The sequence below is a fragment of the Glycine soja genome, chromosome 4, assembly GCF_004193775.1.
Source record: "Glycine soja cultivar W05 chromosome 4, ASM419377v2, whole genome shotgun sequence".
In the NCBI taxonomy this organism is placed as follows: Eukaryota; Viridiplantae; Streptophyta; class Magnoliopsida; order Fabales; family Fabaceae; genus Glycine; species Glycine soja.
This window is the reverse complement of record NC_041005.1, coordinates 31,812,253-31,825,390: the sequence shown is the minus strand read 5'-3', so window position 1 is coordinate 31,825,390 and position 13,138 is coordinate 31,812,253.

Below are 13,138 nucleotides of genomic sequence, written 5' to 3'. Positions count from 1 at the left end.
GAGCCTTAGGGTAGATATTGTGCCAATGGGCTAAGTATGAGCCCACTTATTGTTTTACATATTATATTAGGGTTTCACTATTTTTGGGCCTTTTATTTAGGGCTCCATAGTGTAGGGAGGGTACCCTAGTAATGTAGGATTTTTCAACCCTTGTATTTTAGGGCACCTAGACTAGTTTTTGTATTAGGGGTAGTTTTGTAATTTCACATGCATTCAGTGCACTATTTGATGTGTGTGTGTGTTGGGAGAGAAATTTAATTGAATTTGGAAAAGCTCAATCCAATTAAATTTTGGACCATCCAAAGCTGGAGGTGAGCATTTGCTTGCTACACCTCATTGTCACATCATATAGTCATACTTTGTGCATATCCTTCATGCTTTACATGCCTCATGGGACCTAAGCACACTTAGTGGAGAATATTGGACTTGATCTTGGATTAGTGGGCTGAACCATAGCTAAAATTCACTAATCATAATTAGTGAAATTTTGGCTCCAAATTTGGCTCCAGAAATTCAAATTCAAATTCAAGTGAAATTTGAATAGAAATTCAAATTTCCCTCTAGTTTTGTGTGACACTTAGGTTATAAATAGATGCCTTTTGTGTACATTTTTTCAACTTTGATCATTTGAGAAATTACACTTCAAAGTCCAGACCTCATTTGAGGCATAAATTTCATGCCCCTTCTCTCCCTCTCCCTCCACTCATCTTCTCCTACCTCCAAGCTCTTATCCATGGCTTCCTATGGTGGTGAGCTTGTTCTTGACTCATTTTCTCCTTGAAGTGGCGTCTCCAATCACCTTTCCTCCTTCTCCATTCCACTGCCATTGATCTTTAAGAAGCAATGAACTCTATTGATGAAAAAGATCCAAGGCCTACAATCTCTACATGAAGCTACATCAAGAATGGAGAAGGATAAAAGGTGATTGGAGACGCCACTTCAAGGAGAAGATGAGTCTAGAACAAGCTCACCATCAAATGAAGTCATGGATAAGAGCTTGAAGGTAGGAGAAGATGAATGGAAGGAGAGGGAGAGAGAGGGAGGGCACAAAATTTATGCCTCAAATGAGGTCTGAAATTTGAAGTCTAATTTCTCAAATGATCAAAGTTTCCAAAATGCACACACAAGACCTCTATTTATAGCCTAAGTGTCACAAAAAATTGAAGGGAAATTTGAATTTCAATTGAATTTGAATTTGTGGAGCCAAATTTGGAGCCAAAACTTCATTAATTATGATTAGTGAATTTCAGCTATGGTTCAGCCCACTAATCCAAGATCAAGTCCAAGATTCTCCACTAAGTGTGCTTAGGTGTCATGAGACATGTAAAGCATGAAGGACATGCACAAAGTGTGACTATATGATGTGGCAATGGGGTGTAGCAAGAAAATGCTCACATCCCTCTTAGGTTGTTCTGAAATTTAATTGGATTGGGCTTCTCCCAATTCAATTAAATTTCTCTCCCAACACACACATCAAATAGTGCACATAATGCATGTTAAATTACAAAACTACCCATAATACAAAAACTAGTCTAGGTGCCCTAAATACAAGGGCTGGAAAATCCTACATTACTAAGGTACCCTCCCTACACTATGGAGCCCTAAATACAAGGCCCAAAAATAATGAAACCCTAATCTAATATGTACAAAGATAAGTGGGCTCATACTTAGCCCATGGGCCCAAAATCTACCCTAAGGCTCATTAGAACCCTAAGGCCTTCTCCTACGTCTCTGGTTCAATCTTCTGAGAGTCTTCTATCCAATACCCTTGGAGGGTAGGATTGCATCAATAGGATAGGACCATGACCATGTCACTGTCTATTACAATAATTTTGTTCCTCTTAAGAAGCAATCTTCCGAGACATTTGAGTTGACGTTGTGCCACACTCTAGTTTTCACCTTCATCACTCATTATTAAGTTGGTCAAAATTAGACTATTTCAGTCAAGAGTATATTTTTTTGTTGATACATTATATGTGTAAAATTTTAATTTGACTAATATGCAATCATTGTTGCACAATTTCACTACTATAACCAGGGTTTTTATTTACTCATTGTAGTTGTAAAATGATCTTTTTATTTCAAAAGAGAGACAAAACACCTTAGGTTAGAAAGGGCTTGCATTTCCCACTTTGGTATATATTGTATTTGTCTACCTATATTTTGATTTGCATCCAAAATTTACTTGGCTGGCCCTAAACTCATAAAAGGTAGTTTGGGTTAAGAAATTAACAGTCCATGTAAAAAAATTTCAAATCTTTAATGGTATGGATCGACAATACAATTTTGTAAATAATTTGAAACAACTAACTATATTTATTGATTGATTCATGTAACTGGCCCTATCAATTAATATAGAGTTTGATTGTTGTGACTTTGAGTATGCTTCAAGTTCACAAATTTAAGACACCAGAACTGTCCAAGAGATTTGATAGACTACTAATTGTTGCCTTAAGCTGACATTTCTCTAAAGCCTGTAAAAATGAAAGCCCACAAAACCTTTGCTTAGTGAATAGAAATAGAGAAAAATAATTCAATTTATTACATGTTTTTTCAATTGTAGAGCCAGTTGATTTACCTTCCATATTTCATTATTAGAGTACAAGCATAGAGGGTCCAAGTTCTTTTGAATGTTGCCCTTGAAAAGAGTTGGTTCTTGAGGAATGATGCTTAGCTTTGTTCTCAAATCTTTTAGCCCTATTGAGCAGATATTAATACCATCAATAAGAATGTCACCTCTGGTAGGCTCAACTAAGCAAAACAAAGCACTTATAAGTGTAGTTTTTCCACTTCCAGTCCTTCCCACAACTCCCACTCTACTCCCTTCTTTAAACCTATAAGAGATGCCCTTAAGAACTAATGGAGCATTTGGCTGATATCTAATCTGAAATCATTGAACAAAGAATCAAACTTGAATTCATTTGTCATGAACATGGATAAAGGTGGAAAAGAGATGCAATCACATAAGTATATATTTGGTTAGTTTGTTACCTCTAGAGATTGGAGATCTATTCTACCCTTGGAAGGCCAAGAAGGTGGTGGTCTATTATCCTTTACAATTGCACTAGGCTCTGCTAGTATGTGAATTAATTTCTTAGATTCTTTCAATAGAGATTACATAGTTTAATAAGTTACAAAACATTTGAGTCAGATAAACTACAGTTAATGTCAATGAAAAAGCATGAGACAAAAAAAGTCCTATAAGGCCTATAACCAGACAAACCCAAAAAACTGATAGAAATTATCAGCAAGAAATAAATTCAAATATATGAGCATAACATGAGAATGTAATATACGCTAATTTTCTGAGTAATGATTGAATAACAATATCATGGCCACATATCCTTTTTGGAAGTAGAACAAGCAGCAAAGCTACAGTGAAGAGTGTCAAATTTTGAAGTAATCCAATCATCAGAATTAACCATTTGATAGCAGCATTGGAATGAAAGAACATTGTGGCATTTGTGTTAACAAGATTAAGGTAGTTTTTGAAAAATCTATCAGCCATGTTGAAAGTTTTGATAGTAACTACACCAAGTGATGTCTCAACTCTAAAATTCATAAATGGAGCTTTAGTAGTTCCATTGATCTGTATAATTTCTTTAGTAGAGGCTTGATAATAGCCCTTCGTCCAAAAAAACCACAAGTAAAATAACAAAACAATCATTATTGCATTTGAGCAGGGCTAGGAAAAAAATTACCTGAACATATTTTGAGGCCAATATGGCAAGAACTGCAACAATGAGCACTTCCCATGTGACCGAAACCATTATCCCAATCATTGTCAGAAGTTCATCTATTTCAGATATTACAAAGATGGTGGTAAAAGGGATATCAAGAAGTTCAAAACAGATCTCTTAACACCATTAACAAATGTTTTGTTGTAAATTATATTAAAGAGCTATCTAGCTATCAGTTGTCTCTACCATTTTGCAAGTTTCCATAACTTACTTTTGTTAGGAGTGGTATAATATTACCTTAAGCATCTCAATCTAAGTACTTTATTGAACTTAGCATGTTAGACCTAATTTCAAGTACTCCTAAATCAAAGTTTTGGGAAATCACACCAAAACAAAAACATCTCTGACACAATCACTTTCTTCAATCACACCTCTTGTTTAAAATATTAACTTCCCTTCTTTTCTTTTCTTTTACTTATTGGGTAAGAAAATTTGAAGTGCTATGGAATTTCAATTTTATATGCAGTGATGATGTTCAAATTGTTGTTAAAAATGCTGCAAATCTTCAAATTATCATGGCTCAACAAACCAAGATATAGGCTACCCTTTTTTGTAGCTCATCTGCCACAGTTTTGCATCATTCTTTAAACTCAGTCATTACTTGTTTTTTTGTATTTTATTTTGACTACCACCACTTTCTCTATAGACATTGTGCTAAAATTTTCTTCCATTTGAATATGGTGGAAACTAGATAATAATTAACTGAATAGTGGTGAATGCCAATATAGTTTTTATATGTGCACAAATGCATGAATCACAGTATCTCAATTTTTGGGGAGTAAAATACCATATGTTGTTATTACTGCACTATAATTGGTAGTCACCAGAAAACATATCTGTAACAAACTAACAATTTAGATGTTATAAACTTTTGGCTCGTATGATGTAACACCCTGATATATATCTATATATTATTAGTAATTATATTTGATGTTTGATTATTTTGTTGTGTTACTTTATCCGTAATTATTTTTAAGGAGGTGATTTTAGTTATTAGAAAGGTGTTAGTAGTTAAAGCGTTAGCTTCTCATAAAAGCTTCTCAAGAAAGCTTCTCAAAGAAGCCACGAGGAAGCTTCTCGAGGAAGCCTCTTAATGAAGCTTCTCAAGGAAGCTACATGAAGCTGCTTCGGTAAAAATGCTTTTCAGCCTTTGTTAATCGTTCGATCTTCTCGAAATTTGGTCTGGAGCTTTACGGAACACTTGTCCATGATCTGACCGTTGGGATCTTTGAGAAGATGTCTGGAGTGTGCACGACGTTTCGGCTTCCGAGAGCATTAGTCACTTGTGCGTTTTGAGCCTTGTAGTCCAAGTAGCTTTGGAAAAACGTCATTTCTTCTCCTTCTTTCTTCCAAAACCATTTCCAATGCTCCAAGGTCTTTCTCCATCACCCACAGACACCATTAGCCACCATGAACTGTCGTTGTCCTCCATTGAAACTCCACAAAGAGAGGAACCTTTCAATCAGAGCGGAATCTTCCAAACTTGCCTTGCGGTTTCGGTTGAGAACGAAACCCTAATCTGACCTTTCGTTTTCCTTTGAGGTAACCATGGTTCTATGCTTTTTTCTTGTTATTTTCATCTTACCTTTGCATCATTCTGAGTTTGGAAACTGCCATTGCATGTTTTAAGCTTCCTTTGAAAAAAACACCCTAGAGCAAAGAGACTTTGTAAAAGTTATCCTTTTCTGAAATAGGTGCTATTTTCGTGACCTTCACTGAACCCCGGTCACATTGGCGTGATCGGAATTTCAAAATGATGTCCCTTTGTAAAACTCGAAATGCTCTCAGCACTTTCATGTAGTGATGTGGGTGTTTGACCCAGAACATTGTTGTTAGCTTTGTTTCTTAAATCTATATTAAGTCTCATTCGTTTTGGCATGGTAGAGGCTTGCGTTGAACCGATGAGTGAAGAAAAAAAAGAAATCTCCAAGTGATGTGACGAGGAACCCGCGGATAGCTCACAATAGGTGAGGGGAGTTTATTATAAAATTTACCGTTTTAACACCATAATTAAGGTCAGAGAACTTAGCTATGAGAATAACTGTCTGTCCCTGTTGCATGCTGATTTTTCCTTTATAGAAAATGGTGTTTTTAACTAATGGGATGCGATATAATTGTCCTTGATGTGCATGTTGGTTTTCCAAGAGAAATAATGTTTTAAACTAATGGGATGCGATATAATTGTTATTGATATCCATGCTGGTTTTCAGGAAAAACTATGTTTTGACGAATGGGATGCGATATATATTTATTGTGATGAATGAAACTGGTGTCTTTACTTGATTTGTGTTGTTTGAAGACCTGGGGAGTGTAAATCTCAGGCATGAAAGAAATATATATGTGCGGAATGCGATTTATTGTGATGTTGTTATTGAGGATTTTAATTGATATGTGGTGATGATGATAATTATGATGATATTGATTTGAGATGATGTTGTTAATAAAGGCCATGTCAACATGATTGATGTTAATGTTTATGATTATGTGAATATGAAATGATGTTGTTGTTGTTGATGATAACGTCATTGAGACGGGATGATATCTATGTCGAGAATGATATGGAAATGGAATGTTGATTGATGTTGGAAACGCATTGACATGTGCATGTTGTGTATGTTCATGGGGGGTGCATTGACCTTGTTGGACGGCCCATTCGTGGGGGACTAGAGTGGTTAAAGAATCTAAGCATTCGCTGCGGGGATGCTTAGGCGCTTTAATTTGTCCATGGTCATTGCACTTGATGGTGCCCATGTTCGATACGTTGGATGTTGTGTATGTTCGTGGGGGGGGAGTGCATTGACCTTGTCGGATGGCCCATTCGTGGGGGACAAGCATGGTTAAAGAATCTAAGCATTTCTGAGGGGATGCTTAGGCCCTTTAATTGGTCCATGGTCATTGGCACTTGCTTGTGGCCACGTTCATACATCGTATGTAGTGTATGTTCATGGGGGGGTGCTTTGACCTTGTCAGATGGCCATTCATGGGGGACTAGTGTGGTTAAAGAATCTAATCATTCGCTGCAGGATGCTTAGGCGCTATAATTTGTCCATGGTCATTGCACTTGATGGTGCCCATGGTTCATACCTCATACGCCACAGGAAATAGAATAACTGTGGCAGAGTGTACTTCGTACTGAGGGGCGCGTCACCTGGTAGGGAACTCCTTTGGGGCCCCAGGATGATCACCTGGGTAGTCTCGACGAACTCTGCATGGTTTCTTAAGTGAGAGTGTCGTGTGGACACACTTAGGCTATTTCCTGGGATTTGGTTGTTGGTACGTACCACGTTGCATCTGAGAGTTGAGTCAGGTGCATGCATCATTCTGTGCAGCCTTGATTGGATCCATGGATGAATGATGAGTAATTGTTGAATATGGATGATGAGTAATTGTTGAATGTGGATGATGAACAATTGTTGGATGTGAGTGTCGAATAATGAATGTTGTGTAAGCTCATAATGTTTGCCTATGTTTCTTGCTAATTGTGGTTATTTGGAATTGGTATTGGTTCTTTTTATAATGAACTCACCCTTGCAATTTTGTATCGTGTGGTTGATACCTGTGATGATTGCGAACATTGTTCGTGGGAGCAGAATGATAGAAGTAGGGTGGCCGAGGTGACGTGATGACGTTGGCATTATTTTGGGAGAGAGAGTTGTGTTTTGTAATCAACTCCTCCATAGTTGGTTTTCAAGTTTTATTTTGGTGAGTTAAAGATGTAAACCTCAGATTTTATATATATGTATGAACAGATTTAATCTCCATGATGTGGATGACGTGTGCTAAGTTGATGTTCCTATATACATATATATATTCACCTAAGTAAATGTGTATGTTTTAGCGAATGTATGTTGGGACAAAATTACTTCTATTTTCATAAGCAAATTAAGAGAGTTCTTTTTTATAAAAATTGAAATTATCACATATTAGAGTGTTGATATCGTAGTGACAAGGCGGGTCGTTACATATGATGCTTGTGAAAATACAAATACTCCATTCCCTTCTTTGGAAGATTGATTATCATGAAAAATTACTTGATTATACATATATGATGTCAATATATAATTGAGTCCAATTAATGATCTAAACCATGACTCTACCTATAATTTTAAGGTTTCCTACACAAAAGTATTTTTTAGGAAATTTTGCCTAAGCTGCAAAATGAAATCATTTACAAGTGGTTAGGGGTGACACCGGCTAAAGTGATTATATTATATGAATACCTATTGTGATTTTCAAATCTTATTTTACTATTAGTTTAATTTTAGCTGTTGGGAATGACAGACTGCCTTACATAAGGTTTTACTAGTTGGCACTGGTACATCATGCTACATTGGGAAACCAATTGTAACAAATGTTGTAGTACATGCAAAAGTGGAAGAGTAGGTACACCTCTTTTTTTTGTTTCCTTTCTCTAGATATAGGATTAAAAGAAAAAAACTTCTACCTTAACCATTTTATTTTTATTGCAAGGTCTGGACTCCAAAGTAATTGTCTTCAAATATAAAAAGAAGAAACATTATCACAGAAACATTGGGCACAAACAGGTACTACAACTCTACTTTTACTTGTGCGATCAAATTATTTATCAAATATTATGCAATTAAAATGTCAGTTTGCATGGCTTGGAAGTAGTTGGGAATTACTAATATTTATTTGAAAGGGTGAATTCTTGGACCTTCTAATGTATGATGGGAGCTTGAAAATATGTGAATGCATTTTCTTTTGTATGTGTGACTAAGGGAGTAAGGGTAAATGATGCAATCCTCCCAAGGAGGAGATCCATCACCAGACCCATGGCTAGGAGACTCTAGAAAGATTGGGTCAGGGATGCAAGAGAAGGCCCTAGGATTCTCATGAGCCTTAGGATAGATTTCGGGTTCATGGACTAAGTATGAGTCCACTTATCTTTGTACATATTAGATTAGGATTTCATTATTTTTTGGGCCCTGTATTTAGGGCTCCATAATTTAGGGAGGGTATCCCAAGTGTTTAGGGTACCCTAGTAATGTAGGATTTTTCAGCCTCTATATTTTAGGGCACCTTGACTAGTTTTTGAATTAGGGGTAATTTTGTAATTTCATATGATTAAGTGCACTATTTGATGTGTGTGTTGGGAGAGAAATTTAATTGAATTGGGAGAAGCCCAATCCAATTAAATTTTGGACCAATCTAAGGAGAAGGTGAGCATTTGCTTGCTACAACCTATTGTCATACCATATAGTTACACTTTGTGCATGTCTTTCATGCTTTACGTGTCTCATGACACCTAAGCACAGTTAGTGGAGAATCTTGGATTTGATCTTGGATTAGTGGGCTGAACCATAGTTGAAATTCACTAATCATAATTAGTGAAATTTTGGCTCCACAAATTCAAATTCAAATTCAAGTGAAATTTGAATAGAAATTCAAATGTCCCTCCAATTTTGTGTGACACAGACTATAAATAGAAGCCTTGTGTGTGCGTTTTGCAACTTTGATGATTTTAGAAATTAGACTTCAAAGTTCATACCTCATTCTTCTTCTCCTCTCTCTCAAAATTTCGCTCCCCTCTCTCCCTTTCCTTCCACTCATCTTCTTCTACCTTCAAGCTCTTATCCATGGCTTCCCATGGTGGTGAGCTTGTTCTTGACTCATCTTCTCTTTGAAGTGGCATCTCCAATCACCTTTCCTCCTTCTCCATTCCGCTGCCATTGATCTTCAAGAAGCAAAGGACTTAATTGATGAAGAAGATCCAAGGCCTACAAGCTCTACATGGAGCTACATTAGTAAATATGTTCTAGGCCAGAAATAAGTCATTACTCATTAGTTGTTACAAGTTATACAACAAACGGTAATACATGCATGAAATTTTTTAAATGCATTTACCATCCTTGGTTTTTAATTTTCATTTCTTTTATCATGTTTATTTTAGGGAAGTAGAATTCATCCAAGGAAGAAAATAATAAACCCCTGCATTGTTTTTGGTCTTTATGCTCATTGTTTCCATTAAACTTTTATCTCATTGTACAATAGTGATAATGAGATTTAAACTTAGGACTTCATGCAAACTATCCAAATCCCCACGACTAGGCATTTTTTTTGCTTCATTATGAAGGAATTAGTAAAGGCCAATCTCTATGATAAATTTTGTTTTGCTATAGTTCATAAAATTTTTTAGAGTAAAATAAAAGGAAGGGGAGGCAAAATACTAATGAACTTATCCCTTTAGTGGACAATTTGGTAAAATGATCTGTGTGAGCTTGAGGAATGGTGAAGTAAAACTGAAATTTTGGTTATCATCAATTTTTTTCCACGCCTTCGGAACCATATATCCCATTCCATGGTAGTCATGATAACTTCACCATGCTTTTTAAGGTGGCTATAATCACATCTAGAATGGTTCACCTCTTATACTGACTGGTGCAATATTACCATGCCGTTATGTTAGGTTAAGTAAACCATTGAATGATTTATTTGAATCTGATGCAAAAATTAAAAATTCTAATAACATCTCACCAAATAAAAATTTTCCGATTTGTGTTTAATTTTTAGCTTATTTAAAAATATGATTTTGTCTCTAATCAGGGCATGCTGAAATTGTTTTATTGGGAGGATTAGACCAAAATGTGATGGTTGTTTAGTGACTTCCACCTTTAGGAAATTATTGTTCGAACAAAAAACCTACTGCAGCGAATTGGATCGAGGGACATGGGAAATTAGTTGTTTGTGAAGCAATTATGAAAGAAGAATTGGTGCAGAAGGTATTGAAGACCAATGTGTCTGCCCTAGTGGAGCTTAACATGCTCCAAAACCTTGCTGGTTTTGTTGTTGTCAGTGTTATTGGTGGGTTTAACGCTCACGCTAATAGCATTGTTTCTGCCATCTTTATAGCCACTGGACAAGATCTAACTCAAAAATTTGAGTTCCCATTGCATAACCATGATGGAAGCCGCCAATGATGGGAGGGGCCTTCACATCTTAATGACCATGCCTTCCATTGAGGTGACTTGACCCATCCTATCTCAGATTATTTATCACTTTCAGTAGATGATTTTATCATTGACTAGTAATCACTTGACGATTAAGATGGTTATTAGCTTTTTGTGTTGATTTTGATTGCTTTTGCCAATGCATTTCATGCTTTGCAGATTTTAATTGCTTTTGGCAATGCATTTCATGCTTTGCAGTCCCTCAAAGTTTCTACGTTCATGTTAGGATTTTCTACTTGTGAATCATATTTGGCTATATTGTGGTTTAGTTTAACAATAATGGTATTTGATTCTAATGTACACTTGTTAAGTGTTTATGTGTTTTGTTATCATTTTCATAATAATGTTTTTATTATTTTAAATTAATTATTTTTTTAAAAAAAATTACATTCTAGGAAGGTCGTTAGCTAAAAACCGTCTTAGAAGGGTACCCTTCTAAAATGATTTTTAGCTGACAATCATCTTAAAAGGGTACCCTTCTAAGACGGTTGTCAGCTAAACACCGTCTTAGAAAGGTACCCTGCTAAGACGATTTTTAGCTAACAACCATCTTCAAAGGCCATGTTTTTCTAAGATGATTTTTTATGAAACCATCGTTGAAAGTCTTAACTTTCGACAACGTTGGCTTCAAAGACGGTTCAAAATCGTCTTTGTATATTATTTTCAACCATCGTCGTTTGTTTTTTTTATAGTAGTGAGTGAAGAAATCCATCCATTTAGAGACAACGGAAACTTGTTGAAGAATGCCTATAAATACAAATCTTTGAAGACATGAAAACCTAACCTATGTGCTTATATTCAAAGTCTTTTTGTATATTTTTGTAAATTCTTGTAAAGCTCTTAAAACACCTTGAGTGAAAAAACTAAGTGCTAACATTGTATATCCGTTTGTAAGACGATTAAGTGTTAGTCAGTGTGCAAGCTAAACAACAAATCCTTCGATTAAGTCTTATCTTTTCTTGTCTCCTCTCATTTGCTTTAAATTGACCTAGGGTTTAAATTTGATTTTTGTTCTTGGAAAAACTGTTTATTTTGCAAAGTTTGAGGCCATCGTCTGAATTCATTTGCGAAAATTTAATCCCTATAGTTACACACTATATCATCAAATAGTAACGTTGTTGTTTAAGAAAAATGTTTAAAAATTTTCCAAAATCACAATTCAACCCCCTTGTGAATTTGCCTTTACAGTGTAAGACTCATTGGTGTTGTGAGTGACCAAATTGAGAAAGGATTGAAAAGAGTAGAACTTTAGAGAGAATTATGGTGTTAGGAGAGGGAACACATAAAATGAGATGCATCATGTTTTGCCACATCAGATAATCAAGTTTGTTTAATTTGTTTTTTCTTTTTGCAATTAAAGTCTAAGGGCCTTTTAGCAAATTTGATTTTTTTATATATTTTTTAATTTAATGTTGTATAAAAAGACAATTTAATCCTTAACCCCCTCCTAATTTTAAACCCTAGCCTTGACTCTGTTCTCTCTCTATCTCCCACCATTCACTGCGCCGCTTTCGCACCATGCCTCTTATCTTGCGGCTGACCATGACAGTCATCACGATTATTTGAAGGCATTTGTGGCAAAGGACAAAGAACAACACAATCAAGTATGTTGGATATGTCACTTGACTAGCAGGGGCTGTAGAGCTTCAATGGAATAGGTTAATTCATTACAGATGAGAATGTTTCTTCTAAGATGTTTGGATAATATGACACTAATTTGTAACAGTCTTCCGTGTTGACTCTTTTTCGTGCTAATCTATGTTAAACTTGGAAATTCTATCATATTTGTGTCTGAAATTGCCTACCAGTTATTTCTTTCGTAAATATTTATCTTTTCAACTTCTTTAGAATACTACCAAAGTAAGTACCAAACCTTATCACCTTTTGGTATGACAGTAGTCCTGCAAAAATATACATTTAATCTGTATACGTCAAATGCATAATGTTTTTTTTCAGGAACAAATGCATATAATGTTTTACTGTAGATATTTATTTATTTTTATAAACCTTGCCCGAAAGCCAGATAAATTCAACATATTCAAGGGAGTCACACGAAACTACTTCTTTATGGGGATGGTGGTAATAACTGTTGTGCTTCAGGTTAGCAATATATATATTTATATTATTGTACAAGCGATAGGAAAATTACACAGAACCACCAAGTTCTGATTACAATGAAATAATAGAAATTTTAGATGTAGAAAGGAAAAACAAAAACTCCCAAGAGAACAAGTGCCTTCACTACACCGTGGCATTAGTGACCCCAAAACTATCAAAATGATGATACCCCTGAACCTCCCTCCATTTCCTTCATATTATTCTCACGCCTTGATGCATCATTGCATTGTTTGCACGGAGAAGCAGAGGCACCGCGGTGACTACTGTGGTCCGTGGCAAGATAGGAGGCTCGGTGCAGAAGCAGCGCAGTGA